This window comes from Centropristis striata, chromosome 16 (genome assembly GCF_030273125.1).
Source record: "Centropristis striata isolate RG_2023a ecotype Rhode Island chromosome 16, C.striata_1.0, whole genome shotgun sequence".
NCBI classification, from domain to species: Eukaryota; Metazoa; Chordata; class Actinopteri; order Perciformes; family Serranidae; genus Centropristis; species Centropristis striata.
In genome coordinates, this window is record NC_081532.1 from 11,454,205 (window position 1) to 11,470,686 (window position 16,482).

The following is a 16,482-nucleotide window of genomic DNA, read 5'->3' on the forward strand; positions in this document are numbered from 1 at the left end:
CCAGACTGTGCCTATACTCATATAGAACAGCAAATTAATCCAGCAGAACCCCTGCTAACCACAAACTGATAGTGGACCATTACTGGCTCAGTTTACCTACTGGGACTGGTTGCAACCGAAGAATCTACATGGATTAGTGGGAAGGTACAGACTGTCACAATCTTTTGTTGTGTGTCAACATTCACTTTACAACCAACCACAGTAAATGTCAAGCTAAAACCCTGTTATGGTCAACAAGGAGAGGATTAAACCACAAACTGACAGGCTATTTCCCCAAGAAAAATAGCTTAGACTGCGTCACATCAGACACACGGTTTCTGTCAAGTTAAACAGGTCTGGTTGTCCCAGTGTGAGCCAGTTAGCATGCAGGGCACAGAGATGATAACAGACAGGCACCAGAGCGCACTTCCTGCAAGAGCTGCTGACTCACAGGAGCAAAATAAAATATCAAACCATGAATTTATCAATAGTTGAGCCATGTGTTAAAGGCAGTCTGTGGCAAACGTCGTGCACAATTGCTGGTTTTGGGCTCAGCAGTCAGTCAGCTCTTCTTGTGCACCAGCAGCACTGTCATTTCTGATTTAACTGCATCAGAGCAAGTGACAGCCTATAGCTGGGTTGTTGAAACACAGTCATTACTGCTGACATACACAACCTACTACAAGCTCCCTTCTCCCAACTGTAAAAACGCTATTAATTTAAGCAGAAATCCAAACCACGGTTTAAAGCCATTTTACTTCTAAGCATAAATTTATATTGCACGGAAAATTATATTTAAAAAAAAGTGTCAGTTCTTAAAAATGCTTGTACACCCTTGCAGAACATTCGTGCAATGGGACATTTTATTTAAAAATGTATTATTTATATTCTATGTTACAGCTTCCGAAATAGTGAAATATCTTGAGAGACTTCAAATTAAATAACAGCGAGGTTGAAATACTTTCATTCCTTAGACTGTAACGTGTTTATTTAATGGTGAGAAGTCATAGGCTCCCGTTTGCCCCTCTCTGCTTATTCTCCTCCCTATAGTCCTCTCATCCTACTCCCTTCTCTTCAGTTAAGGCGACCCAGAGAGGATGTCTGCCCTGCAGCTGCCAAATGACTTTGCCTCTTTAAAGAAGCTATGATTATAGGGCACTGACTCACAGCAACGTAACTGGTCCTACAGCCGCAGGCAAATGCTCAGTTAATATCAACATTTATCGATTAAATGTGGCAATTGACAAATGTTACGTGATCACCATTCTCATTTAGGCATCAAAGAAAAACTACAAAAAATCAGAAGTGATGCAGTGATCAGAGCCAATTAACTAGCTACCCAAATGAGCTTCAAAGCCAATCCAGGAGGAATTAAAGTGCACAGAGACAATTTTTCTATCCTATGTGTGGTGCTGATGTCTAAAGGGAAAGTTAAATCGGCTGTCGGTGCTGGTTTGCATACCCTTTACAATATGCTTTTATGTGTTGGCTATCCTGGCAACTGTTAGCGATGACTAAAAGCTGGCTGTTATAGCCATTATCATAATTACTATCTCCAGTCTTGGTAAACAGAGATTATAGAGCACACACTCATTTTACAGTAGCAGTAGGTTAGCCTCAGTGCCACTACACATGATGCAAATAAATCTATGTCTGTATGCTAATATGAAAACAGAGATTGGTTAAGAGGGAAGAAGGCAAAAAATATATATTCCCTCCTTTAAAAATAATGTAGTCCCATGTGGCTAAATAATGAGGACAATTTCAGCCATGGTCACAGGACAGAAGCCGCCAAGCAAATATTTCCATTAAACATAAAAGTTTGTTTAAGGATTATTTATGAGGCCAGAAAAAAAAACATTTAGGCAAGCTATCTGAGTGTATAAGAGGCGAGGAAAGCCCTGCAGTGAGGACTGGTGTCAGTATGAGTGTTCACAGTGTTCGCTGAGTGATGAAGGCCTGTCACTCTTCACTGCTCTCCCAATCAACATCTACAGATCGCTGCGGGGTAAATGTATTCTGCTGGGGATTTAAACGCCGCACTGCTAGCTTCTGACATTCACACACACTTTTGACACTTTGCGATGCATCACATATACACTCGAGAACATGCGTGTCACTTTGATATGCCTAAACATGGGCGCGCAGAAGGAGTAAGACTGAGAGGGCAACACACACGAGTGACAGAGAGAGTTAAAGGCAGAGAAGAATAGACAGAGACATACAAAGAGGTGACAGTGTGAAAAGGATTCGAAAGAGAGTGAATGAAACGCTGAAAGTGAATAAGAGACGGAGATGAGTGAAAAAGGTGGGGAGAGAGACAGAAAACAGATTACATGGAAAAATACTCTGAAGAATCAATATCACACAGAGAACCCACTCCATGGTTCCGGCTGCTGAGTCAATGTGTTGTCAATAATACAGCTTTTCATCCCAACAACACTATTGGTTAATGTCAACACAGTGCCATTGGTGTGTGTGTGTCAGTAGCAGTGTTTGTCCAGCAGCAGGAGTGACGAGAGGATGGAGTGGAAAAGGAACTTCCTGCTGAGTGAACAGACATGCGATCGCTACACTGCCCGTCTGACCTGGCCAACAAAAATACAGAAACACACATACTCTAGACACACACACAGAAAATCCCTCTGTGTTGCTGCAGGTTTGCTTCTTGTGCGTTTGTGTGGAGAGAGGGTCGTGTGGCTCAGGCTCTAGCTGTTTGGCAACACCTGGAGATTGCCTGACATCCTCCTGCATCCATCTTTTTCATATATGTTCATCGTTTTGTCATATAGATTGTCTATGTAGGTCTAATCTGTACACACTACATCTATGGCCCCCTTTACACCTTAAAAATTATTTTTGAGTGACCTGGTTGCAATCAGATAGTGCTTGACAACATTAACCTATAGTTTAGAGGAGTTAAAAGAATGAAAAGAATTACAGGGCAGCTGAAGCAAGAGCAGCCAGTGCTGATGGACGGTGCACCTCCTAAATATCCCGTAACTGCATTTCAAAGAGAAAACCTCAGCAGAATGCCTATATCTGTGCTGTGCTGTGCTGCGGCCAGCCATGTGGCAGTGCAGCTCTTCGGTGCGGCAGCAGCAGCCAGACGGCTGCCTCGCTTCTAAAACAACTGACAGCTGTAACAGGAGGAGACGGTAAAGAAGAGAGCGGCGTTCGGTTGTTTGAGTTGGAAAGTGCAACTAGATCTCAATTGAATGTCAATTTGACACTGCAGACACAAATGAATGCCATTTTTTGGTTAAATCATAACTCTTTCCTCTGTTGCTGGTAATAAGATTTCTTTCATTTAAACCACGTTTTTTTCTTATTAGAAGCAAGGTTCAAAGGATAGAGGATGTTGTTGATTGTTAAGCTTCCTGAGGCAATTTTGTGATTTTGTAATATAGGGCTATATAAATAAATTGACTTGTCTAGACAGATGCTTTTCTGTGTCAGGCGAAGTGAACAAAACTTTATGAATTACAAAAACTAAAAAGTGACAACACAATTTTTAAAGTCTCTTCATTCACTTTCAAAAGGGAAAAAAAGAAACTGAGTCAAACAGTAATTGGAGTCTACATGATGCAGAGCGGTTGTATTGACGTCAGGAATCATCCAACCAAACTGGTCTTGTGAGCATGAATGTATTGAGCTGTAGTATTCAGTGCAGCTGTGGAGCCGCTCGCTCACTTCAGGAATTCTTTCCACGTACCTGAACTCCGCTCTTTGTATCCTGGTTGGGCTGTTTGTCAAACCGAGGATGACAGTAGAATACCAAGTTACGCAACTGATTAAGCCAAACTGCTAGTGCTACCTGGCTATTAACCCGGCAGATTTATGGTGGAGGCCGGGGGTGAAACAAGACTTTAAACCTATGGGAAGTCTTAATGACTGAAATTGCGTTAGCTGTGTGGTTAAATTAGATTAGTGAACACAGCACTCTCCCTGAAAAGTACAGCAGACATTTTGTAGGCCATAGAATAGGGAAATTTATTTTCTACTAGAAATAGTTATTCTGTGTGTAAAACTAGCCTGGAAAAGACCTGTGAAAGTGTGAGGCTGGACTATGAACTCATGTCAATAACAATGAGATTAGTTTCACTTCAAAAACACCATGATTCTAACCTCATAGAGACTAATGTTTATGTAAGCAGTGCTCTCTAAATGGCAAGCAACTTATTCCGTGGTGTACTTCTATTTCAGTGCCAGGAATGATTCAGCAGCAGTCACGGCAGACGCCTTCTTTTTTCCTAAAACGTTGGACAACTCTTTTGTAAAAGAGTCCAAAAGTAGAAGGCTGTAATATGAACATAAGAAGTGATTTCACCATGTCCATTCATACACAGCCAAGAAGCCAGCCAGCCAATCAAACCCTTTCTCTGCAGCCAAAGATGGATCTCATGCAGGCAATAAAATCATTTCACATTTTAGGGCTTGGGCAACCTTTAATGAGCATGTAAGGCAGTATCATTTAACCATCCTTTAGCTAGCATGAGGGTTATTATCAGTATGCAGGTTTATATTCCAAACAAGAACTAACCCAGGTGATATCTCTGACCACAACTACTGGAGGTAGAGAACAGAAACTAATCAGTGAGTACAGAGTTCAGATGAACACATAATCTGCATGGCACATGACTGAGGTGCATGCGTCTTACTCAAGGAAGCTTTTCCAAAGTCTCATATGAAGTTGCCCTTTCACATATGTAGCACACATAATAGGAGATAATATGTGTCAAATGTGTTCTCACTTACTTAATATACTCTGTTTGGTTAATGTGCTGGGTAGCACCCGAGCAGAGCATGCAGCAGGCAGGACATGACACCAAAGGTATACTGAGGAAATCACGGTCACACAGCCGGTTCATAATTTGGTCATAAACAATCAGTCTCTTGTGGTTTCTTGAATTTGGCTGACGATTCAGCAGTGTCCCTTACTGTCAGAATCTTGTCCTCTCTCCAGTTAGACATTTTCATTGGCTTTTTCTTCACTCTCAGATGCTTGTGTTCTTTAGGTTTCCTGCCAGTCAGGAGGCGTCATTAACACGCCCAGGGAGCTGACAGGGTAGTCCTTTCAATATCTGGTCCAACTGAATTGGACATTTGCATTCTCACATACAGCTCCCCTGGGTAACGTCTAGATAAGTTCAGGGTTGCAGTGCATGTAATAAAGGGACTTAAGTCACATGGTGTTAGGACACACAATGGCTACAGGGCTTGAACTTGTGACCTTAGCATTATCTATTGATTTTGAGAAACTGATTGAGTTCTACCCATGAAATTCATTTAACAAGGAGATTTTTTTTGAAAGGGCAAGGAAAGGACAGTCCTGTCATGTCTTATGAGAAAAGCAGGTATAATAAAGCCAACAGATGTCAAGCTTTTCCCTCCTTGGCCAAAGACAGGGTCTGGAGAGGCAAGCAAGCAGTAAGACAGACGAACAGGCAAGGACTGCAGAGCATCAGAGAATGGAAAATTACCAGGGCTCTACAGTCAGCTGGGCACCTTTGATCAGCCAGAGCCCAGGCGCCAATTACTGTGGGATAATCGGCAGCCCTCAGAGGCCTGACGAGCTGCAGGCACTGTGGGCACAACGGGTCAGTGACCAGCAGGCAAAGGCCTGGTCAACAAGGCTCACAGAGCCAAAAGCCGACGGTGCCCCTCGCTGAAATGCTGCATGAAGGCGGCCAAACGGACAAGCAGCACAGCGAGGCAATTGTTCCCCTCCTGTCGACTCAGCACAGTGGCGCTCTCACAAGCCAGACATCCCTCTCCGCAGACCGCTTGGTGGTGGAGGAATGGTGCAATTGTGGGGAGTGTGTAAACCTGCTACTGCACATGTCTCAGATTTTTCACACACTTTCCCCCCTCTATCTGCAATGAAACATACGCTACATACGTAGAACAAATGTGCACACACATGCTGCTCACACACCTGTCCCTGTTATTCTGTGGTAAACAAAAAGCTGCAGTGCTTTAGGCAGTACTTGCTGCACAGTGATGCAACACACAGGAAACACGCTCCTCACCACCCCTCTACACTGATAACCCCTTCCTACACAGGAAAAAGGGGCTTAACTACCTGTCCAAACTTCCTTTGCATTATCTGAGAGGAATGTGGACTGACAAAGTAAAGTAAATCTATCTGCATGACCTCTCCGACACATTTTTCCTTCTCGCCTTTCTCAAACCAACAGTCTGGTGTGTGACACAAAGACAAGCTGGCAGCAGTGATTAATAAACAAAAACTTAGCCTCTCTTCTTGAGGCAGAACATGATATTCAGCTCATTAATAATTGAAATCTTTCTTGTGCTGGGGAACGTTCATCATCGATTAGGCTACAATGTTGGCTGCTGTGCTGCTCCTCCCTCCACTGTCAACAATACAGTGATCCAAAACAATTTCTCTTTAGTCACTGCTGCAAAAACAAAATAACTCATAATAACGCAGTCTCATCACCGAATCTTTTGCCTACTCATACTGTACAGTTATCTAACAGAAACACAGTAGCCAGTGGACTTTGGATCAGACAAACTGCAGTTACACAACAGCCAGTGCCCGTCCAAGTAGACCCATATGGGCCGGCATACAGCTTTCCTGTAAAACACAAGTCAGCAGAAGAGTCTGATCTGAAAGCAGTGAGGCCCGGAGAAACTAGAGATCTTACACTTTGAGGAGAGAGCTTGTTTTTGAGGCCATTTTGATTAAAGATGGATATCAATTAAAAACATTTTCAGCTTTGTGTTTTGATGTTATTAACAATGCCGTGTTTCCTTTGAAGCCTTGCAAAGTGAAAACATCTACAAAACCTTTTTTTTTTTACATTAAACAAATTTTCATTCAATCCCACACATCCCAAACACACCAGCAAAACATGCTGCCTTCACACCATAAACTGCATGAGAGCTTTGCCTGAGCAAATTATACATAATCAAAGAGCATGCAAACATGGCAAAAAAACTACCAACACAATCCTGTCTGCACACTTTTGATGCCACTGCACAAAAAATGATGTCAATGTAAACCATCACTATTCATTTCACCATTTATGATGATTTGCATTCTGATCCTTGCACCTGGGAGCATGGGCTAATGTTAAATTATGGGGCATACAAAAAAAGGCTTTACCATGTGGCTATTTCATTATTCATTTAATTTCGTTATTTGTCAAAATCTGATGCCCGGTCGCTTGCCTGGCAACTACTTTTAAAAGTTAGTTAGTGCTGAGAAGTTAAAATTATTATTGAAGATTCTGACACATATATGCATTAATCAAAGCAGCAGAGAGGGTTTCAGGCTCAGGCAGTATGTCAGTGTGCTGTCTAAGGATGATCTTGAAACTGTAATTATCTGCTGTTTTGGTTCAGATGCCGTGTGAGCTTTTGTTAATGCATAGATATCAGAATAAACATTTAATAAACAGTTTCATAAGTTGCAAGCATTACGTTTTTTTGCTGTCTTTTTGACACGGGGAATCAACTCAGAACATTTTGTTTGGTCATACTGTTCTTATCGCTGCATCACCCAGCAACCACTGTGGTGGTTACCAGGGAACTGGTGCCACAGCAACTTTGACACACGTCTAGGGTGACGACAGTAGGTGGGGCTAGGAAAGGCCAGGAAGAAGCAGCATGCAGACTGTCTGCACAGCCAAATAGATGGAAATTTTGCACAGTGTGTGAGGGATGCCATCACTGTGACACATGCTATGGAAAGGGAGTCATTAGACATAAACACAGACACATACGTCATTTAGTTTTCAGAGAGAAATTACACCAAGAACACACTGAGATGTTCACTTAAGTGCATACAGGGGAACTGAAAAATGAGAGGCACCAACATGGTTTTATAAAGCCTTTGTGTCACGACAGACAAAGTTTTAAGTCATACCACAAATGCAGTTGCAGGTTATGTCTTAAACATGAGTCTATGTTTCAGTAACAAATGCTATTTAGAGGATACTGACATTTGGATGAACAAAACTGCAGATTTTATGACAGATATATAATTCTATAGTTAAATATTGGATTTGAAAAGTATTGTTTGATACAGTATTGATCCAAGAGGAACAAAGAGGGCTGGAAAACGTGTTACTCACAAGCCAAATCCAAAACTGAAACCACTGCCAGTGCCAGTTTAAGAGTAGAAAGACTTGATTCCCTATTTTATACCTTATACAATGTAACTGTCACCGCTGGGTGAGTTTTGTTTTTATTCTTAAAGTGTCATGAGGTGACAAACACACCTCAGCCAAAGTCCAACACATCTAACACTCTAGCACTGGTAGCTGGTAAAGTTCCCATCCTGTGAGATATTCCACCAGTCAGTCCTTCCTGGGTCACTTGTAATTAAAGCAGAGATCAGAGGGCTGAATAAAGCATGAGCTGTTCCAACACAGGAGGCTCAGGTATCACTCTATATAGGGGCCCAGAGAGACAAAAGGAGTCCCTGAGCCCCATACCATGCCCAGGGAGGAGTGATACCTACGCAAACCTGAAAGGCAACTCCTTGCATACAGTGACGCACCCCTAACCCTCCCTAACACCCACACTTTAAAACAGCCAGGGCAGAATGAGGAACTCAATGCCCCTTGGACCCAATTAGGAGCTAAAGATATTGTCCCAAATGTCCCACTCAAAGAACAGCGTTCAAAGCAGTAAAACACCACGCAACACCCACTGTTGTTTTTCATTCTTAAAATGAGTGCTGACAAGGCCAAATATGGCAACTAAGAAGCAGCCTACTGATACAAATACTGCACAGTTTAAATGCACTGTAATAACATAACTATTCTTCACAGTAGAAGCCTGCCTTCGAAAACATTAACACTGGTTATTTGTCTGTAGAAATGCAAATTCGAGCCAATTTACACCATAAACAGTTATTTTTATGCGATTGTGTAAAAATAAATACCTCAAACTAAATGCTATAAAGTGTTGCTGTTGTGATTGTGACTACTCGTGGCTGCTGCCCTAAAGTTTATGTTTATTATGGCTTTTAATTTTGTGCGATAGGAAAAAACAATTATTCTCTCTCCGACTTATTATATTTCTTTATCTAAACAGCAAAATATTCAGTCAGTCGTAGTGGTTTATTATTGACGTAATGCAATTACAATTTCTAGGCGTTACGAGCAAGTATTCAAAATCCAAACACTTTTCAAACCTTAAAAACACTACATTAACACAAGATTTCTTTTTCTTTTTCAGATGCTTCCTTGCTCGCTCCCAGTTGATTTTTTCAAGCTAATTAATAACTCTTTCTCGAGATTTATTTGGAGTAATAAAAAACCTCGTGTTAGTCTCTCTACTCTTATGAAGCCAGAAGCCTTAGGAGGCCTGGGATTACCAAATCTTCAATACTACTTTTGGGCAGCTCAAATAAGGAACCTAGTCTCATGGACAACAATGAGACAAGAATCGTTGTGGGTGAATATTGAGTCAAAAATAGTCGAACCGCTGACCCTTAGCTCCCTCATATTCATATATGATTTTGAAAAAATTAAGAACATAGATAAGTGTTTTACTGTCGTTAATACCTTACAAACTTGGAAAAAGTGTAGAAAGAAAATGGGAATATCCTTTGTTACCTCTGTTCACTCACCTATATTTCTAAATCCAGACCTTAGATCCCAAATTACCTTATCTAATACAAGGCAATGGACTAATCTTGGTATAGTACAATTTAAAGATGTGTTAAATATGGATCTCAAGATTAAATCATTCATGGATTTAAAGCTACAGTTTGAGCTCCCAGATAAGCTATTCTTTAAGTACTTACAACTAAGAAGTCTTATCACGACATTTATTAAAGAAAGACAATTAAGGTTTGACTTATCGGAAATAGAGGAGTTGTTATTTTCTTCAGAAACTTTAAAAGGGAAAATAAGTATATTTTACAACCTTATGACAAAAGAAGGCCCATCATCATTTGTGGGGTTGAGAAATATATGGGAGAATGATATAGGGAAAATATTTGATGATAATGCTTGGTTAAATATTTGTAATAACATTCATTTCCCCTTCACTAGCAATAAAATCAAAGAAGCAAATTTCAAATTTATCTACAAAACCTACTTAACCCCTTCAAAAATGCACAAAATATCAAAAGACATCACAGCTGTGTGTCAAAGATGTAATAAGGCCGAAGGGACGTTCACACATATGTTTTGGGATTGTAGCCTGTTAAAAAACTTCTGGGGCTCAATCCATTCATTTATTGAAGTAGTCTTAGATAGACAGTTTGAACCTACCAGTAGTCTATATCTACTTAATGATACAAAGGCCTTAGTCCTAGATCAGTCTAAAAGAAGAATATTCATTTTGATTACTTATTTTGCAAAGAAATGTATACTTTTATTTTGGAAGAATGCATTACCACCATCTTTTAAGACTTTTGTGGACCAAATATCTTCTTTCTTGCCTTTAGAGAAAATGACTTTGGAGAAATATAACAAAGGCTATCTGTTTGATGAGCTCTGGTGCCCTATAATTTCTGGTTTGATAAATTTGAACAGGTAGATTCTAAGCCTTGACATGAGGCTGGTATTCCACATTAAAATAATTAAATAATAATAATAATAATAATAATAATAATAATAAATCTTATGTTGGTTGTTAATTATATGTACATATTGAGATTGAAAGCAATGCCCTCCACATTTCTTTTTCTTTTTTTCTCTTTGTTTTCTTTATAACTTAGCCCTACTTTTTATGTTCTCAATGGGTGTGTGTGTGTAGGTGTGTATGTGTGTATGTGTGTGCATGTGCGTGTCGGTGGGTGTGCGCGCGAGTGTGTGTGTGTGTGTGTGTGTGTATGTATAGATATATGAATATATTTTCTGTTCTACTTAATCTCTTTTTCTATTTTTTTATTATTGGTAATAGTATTTCTAATTTGTTATATGTATTGGATTATCCCTGTGTGTGTGTGTGTGTGTGTGTGAGTGTGAGTGTGTGTGTGGGGGGGGGGGGGTGGGGGGGTGGTATGGGGAAATAATCGAAAAAGGACTTGTAAACTATACAAACAAAAGTCAAAGAAAATGTGTTTGAATGTCCTTTGAAATAAAAAAGATTTAACAAAAAAAAAAAAAAAACACTACATTAAAATTCAAGTGTTTTCAAATATTTCCAGTCTTAGCACAAACCATAAATTGTACAAAAAGTTTGGCATTGCAGTATTGTTTTTTGCAACCAGTGCAAAGTCAGGATGGATCAAGAGCTGCAATGTTATGCTATGTCATCAGCTTATACCAGCGCTAGCAGAATTGTAAATTAACTCTAAATTAGACCATAAATTACAAAATATACATCATGCTGTATTGAAGAATACTTTAAACTAACACTTGAGAACATAAACTCATTATGAGAATGTTTAGGTAGCAAGTAAGGTCATAAATCAAGTCAATTGTAGGGTAATTTCTCTGACTTACGTACAAATATTTTTGCAACGCTTCATTTTGTACGAACCATATAATGAACTTACTTTATATAACCCAGTTTTGGTTGATGTAGCATGCAAGAATATGACATGAAATGTGTTTTTTGGGGTTTGCTGTGGTACCAAGTAAGCATACAGCATGGAAACTAGAGTTGAAAGGCAGTCAGAACAATTCAATGAATATAAACATGTCTGGTTTCCACACTTTCCCAATTTAAAACATAGCCAATGATGCTCTTTAGTCTTCATCTTGTGTATGTCTGGGTTTGTTTATGATCAGCTTTTGAAACAGACATTCCATTATTTGAAAAGGTCAAGACCAACAGCAAGAATTTCCCTCTGTGGTAGAGGATAACACTGCTTACCAACAAACACATCAAACACACAAGTTCAATCCAACTCTGTGGCTCCACAGAACCTATTTTAGGCTACTTATGTTGAAATGGGGTCAGCGGCACATTTGAGATCCTGATTCTAAAACCTCCCCTCTGGTTGAATCTTCTCAGAGTGTCTCTGTTGGATCCAGTCCCAATCAGCTCAGAATATGGAGCTCTAACAAGTACACACAGTATGCCCTCTTCCTATTGATGCAAAGGTACCATTTCCTACACATAACAAGATGTTAATGATGCTTACCACAACATTTGTCCCCTGAAGGGACAATGTTCTATCACCCATAGGCTTAGCCATAGAAGAAAAGTTTGTTTTGGTGGACTTTTTATTTTATTTTACACAATTCATCTTGAGTCATGCTGTGCAGTCAGGCTTCCAAGTAGCTATTTTACTGAACAGTGTTTTGGTAACTTATCATCCCAAAAGGTTAGTGTTTGGCAGTGTTTGGAGGAGAGTGTCAAAACAAATACCAATCTAGTTCGTGCAACGCTAATAATTGCTGACATTAACATCATTAAAACATGCACATTTGGATTACATTCTCACTCTTAATGAATCATTACACTCAAGTTGGATGAGAATCCGATATTCAGGCATCTCAGTGAACCTGAGTTTGTCCTTTTCTCACCTTCCTACACTAACCAAACTGAGTAAGCAAACACCTGAGCATTTTGTTCAATCAGTCTAAATATGCTTAGTGTGTCCACACCTTTGGTAAGCTGTGATATTGACAAATAGCACATGTTATAAATGACAACATCAGCAAACACACACAACTGTAGCCAAAAACAGTGGTGGAATGTAAACAAGTACATTTACTCAAGTAATATGCAAATGAGAGTAAATTGTGCTTTACTTGAATATTTCTAGTTTATGCTACTTCCTATTCTACTCATGTCAAGAAAGAAATATTGTACTTTCTACTCCACATTTATCTGATAGCTTAAGCTACTTTTAATATTACACATCTTATTCCTTTTCTGTCCAGTGAACACCATGAATCTCCAGGTGTGTTCATTTTAAATTTGAATGTTTTTGATAACCTGAAGGATGATGTGTTCCTCTTTGTGTTGAAAAAAAAATTCTACTCATAACACTAAATAAACCATTTAAAACCAGGGCCATTTTACTATCTTTTCAGAGACACATGGTTCTCACAGGACAGCCATGCTACAAACATATGATGACCTTATATAACATGATGCATTTCTGTAGACTAAACTACTCAACAGTATATAAAGGAGTTCAGATAAGCAAAAGCTAAAGTTAAATGCAACATTCACATTAACGCAGCAGTAATAGTCATCCAAAAAAACATAAATACTAACAAGGACCATTTTACTGCACAATGAGTATTTACTTTGATAGTTTAAGTGCATTTTGCTGAATATATTTCCAAACTTTTACTTAAGTATGGTTTGGAATACAGGACTTTTATTTAAAGAAGAGCAATTTCACATTATTGCACAGTACTTTAAAACAAGTAAAGGATCTAAATACTTCTTCCTCCACTAGCCAAAAGCAGGGATTATAATGACAATTAAACAGGACAGGTGAGCAGTCAAAAGATGGACGTGGAGAAATCCTGATCCATGATGTTTTAAAAGATCAGAAACACAGTCATATCACCTGTTCTTGTCATCTCATATCTATTCAGTTACAACAGGTCTAAAAGCTAAGCTGACACTCAAGCTTACTCTGGTTGCACCACAAGCGGCAAGAAGCTTGATTATCTTGCTGCTATCAGGGGACAAAAGTGAAGCCCTTTGATAGCGTCGTCATCGCACAGCAAGTTTATCTGCCCATGTTGCATCACAACTCAGCATTCACATGTACAGCTCACTGCCAAGGAAAGGGCCTCTCCTTTGACAGCAGAGCGAACTGCTGAGAGTATAACGCCAGTTTCTCCCACAAAGTGAGTGAATCACAAAGCTTCGGATAGAGACTCACTCCTGCATTCTCCTCCTCTCTCAAACAGCTGACAGACTTGCACAGTGGGTTTGGGTGGCAGATAGCCAATCTTGCCTCCCTCGTTCTGTGAGAGGAGTTAAGCCATGAGCTTCTTCAGACTTTGGGGGAGAAAAATCACTTTTATCTCTTTGTATGGGAGGGATATCATTCCTCCCAGAAGACATGTTTCCAAATAGTTAGAAATCCCTTGTACCATCTTCGTGAATACTATGCGACATTAGAGAACTGGTCAATAAAACAAACCAGAACATGAATCTGCAACTATTTTGATTAATGATTGATAATTTCAGTGATCTTTCAAGCAACATTTGCTTTGTAAAGGCAAATGTGTTTAAATGTGTGCATTTCATCATTATATATGGTAGGAAAATTAATACATTCTGGGATAGTATAATATGCAGTTTTTGACTGTTTTCAAATGTTTATCATCCAAAGCAATTAGAGGAAACAAACATCAGATAAGTCATTAATGAAAAAGTAAAACCAAAAGATTAAACGGTCTGTTTCTAGTTTTGATTGTCTCTGTACATCAAAGTGCAAAACAGTGGCATGTACCAGTGTTTTACATGCTGCCAAAATAGATAACTCAGCTTGCAGTATTCAAGGCACAAACCTCATCACTGCTCCACTAACAAAACAGTAATGACTCAACAATTATGGCTAATGAGAGCATCCAAACGTGAATACTGTTAAATAAGCGGGATGTTTCCGTCGAATGGGCGGTGCTGCTTGCTGTGGCTAAAACACAATCCATCATGAGGGCTATCTTTGTAAAGTCTGCATGTGGAAGGTGATCTGACCACTGATGTTTATCTGATCAGGGGATGGAGATGGGTTGGCAGAACCAGAATGGAAATCTCTTTCTCCTGCTGGTTGTTGTGCTATGAAGTAAACTCCCCCATACAAGCTATGATATCATTATAACCATATAAGAGAGAATCTGGGGCACATTATCACACTTCAGAAAAATTCAGAAGACTGTGAGTCACAGTTTATCTTCAGGACATTCAACCTGTCTCATGACTGTACCTCTGAGCAGCTTTTTTAAAAAATACATATATTACTAACCATATGTTTCGTTTGTAAATGTTATATGTGACACATGTTTACAACTTACTAAGCCATTAAACTTCACTGCAAATTATTACATGCCATCCTACGTTAAAACGATGATATTACGAAGTGATCCGTGTGACAGTCTGAAAATTATATGACGAATGATGTGCCAGCTGTTTGCTATTCTAACATTTTAGTCCGAGTTGGTCTCATCATTTTGCTGAGTAACGTTCATCTGCCGTATGATCGTGCCGTCCTGATCAGATCACGTGACGTTTAACAAAAAAAACATCCAACATTGACATCCCTCGATCATGTAAAACCAAAGATATGATAGTTTTAATTTGATAGTACAGAAATATTTGAGCGTTGGTGTAGCTCTCTGTGTAATTTTTGCACGACTTGCAGCTAACAAGGAAAAAAACGCCTGTAAATATACATGTTTTTATTGGACTTTTTTGAATATGGTTTTATTATATTTAAATTTTTACCTTTTTATATGTTCATATTTGTATCCTATGTTTACATTTTCAAGTTCCAAAACAGTTCATTGAGCATATTTGTGGTTTTTATTGTAGTAAATAGTATACATTTTCAACTCGGATTTCATAATTTTTTGTGTATTTTTGGGCTCAATCTGTTGATAAAGTTGATATATAAAGGTTAAAGTGAAAAAATAATTGTCAGTTCATACAGGTGAAGGAAAAATGGATACCAAATATGGGTATAGTAAACATTTGTATGTGTTACATGAAGGGCAAAATCAAAAGTATTCAAAAACGGCCAAAATAGGCTCAGACCCCAGAGGGTTAAAGTTAACCAGGTAAGTTCGTTAGCTACTTAACTAGCTTGCTAAATTACCTCTTAGCTCACCCGGTAGCACAGGTGGAGACATTTTCCAGCACCAATAAAGGATGTATAACACCTTCATTTTTACATTTTGCCTTTTCTTCTTTCAAGCCAGGTTAGCAAGCGAGCTAAAAAAGCCATGTAATTGGTGTCTACGGGGGAAGCTAAGAGCCGTGCTAACATAGCTGCGTGTGCCGCATCCGAAAAACACACACAAGCTAGTTGCTGCTTAGCTCCGCCGTGCTAACAAGCGTTGACCGGATAGTTAAAACCACACACACACTCCTCAACCCTACCTGTGACCCAGAAGATGCCCCCGGTAAAGCCGTCACCCGTGTCCCACGAAACCGTGCAGCTCCGAAATAATTCAAATTCCACAGAAAGTGTCGGGAGAGACGCTGGCAGTCCAATCGCTTCAGCCACCGCCGCTGAATGGCTGCTCCGCGGAGACTCAACCAAACCTCCTCCTTAGCAACGGACCGCCCCCGCGCGACCCCATTGGCCAGCGCGTGCAGATCGGAAGGTGATCGATAGATGACAGAGCAGCCGGACTGCAAGATCACCTGCCAGACTGGACAAATTCCTCAAATTAAATAACTCACATAATTGTACTCTGACCTGCTGACAAAAACATTGGCACTACCTATCAAAGTCCCTCCTGACAGGTTATCTTACTGTGAAAGTGGGACAAAAGTCACTTTATTCATTCAATTAAAAGTTATCCAAGATCTTTTCATTTCACTTGGGAAAGTACAGGCATGTTATCTCAAGCAGGTAGTGGTGTAAGACGT

The 16,482-nt window shown here is 39.6% G+C and overlaps 1 protein-coding gene across 6 annotated transcripts in view; it reads right to left on the minus strand.

Annotated features, from left to right (window-relative positions):
* numb (NUMB endocytic adaptor protein) overlaps nucleotides 1–16,118 on the minus strand; it is a 48,146-nt gene extending 32,028 nt beyond the window's left edge. For all 6 annotated transcript variants that reach the window (XM_059353014.1, XM_059353016.1, XM_059353013.1 and 3 more), the window contains exon 1: nucleotides 15,988–16,118. The gene's annotated coding sequence lies outside the window, so the exon portion shown is untranslated. The remainder of the gene's footprint in view (nucleotides 1–15,987) is intronic.
* Between the last annotated feature and the right edge of the window lie 364 nt (nucleotides 16,119–16,482).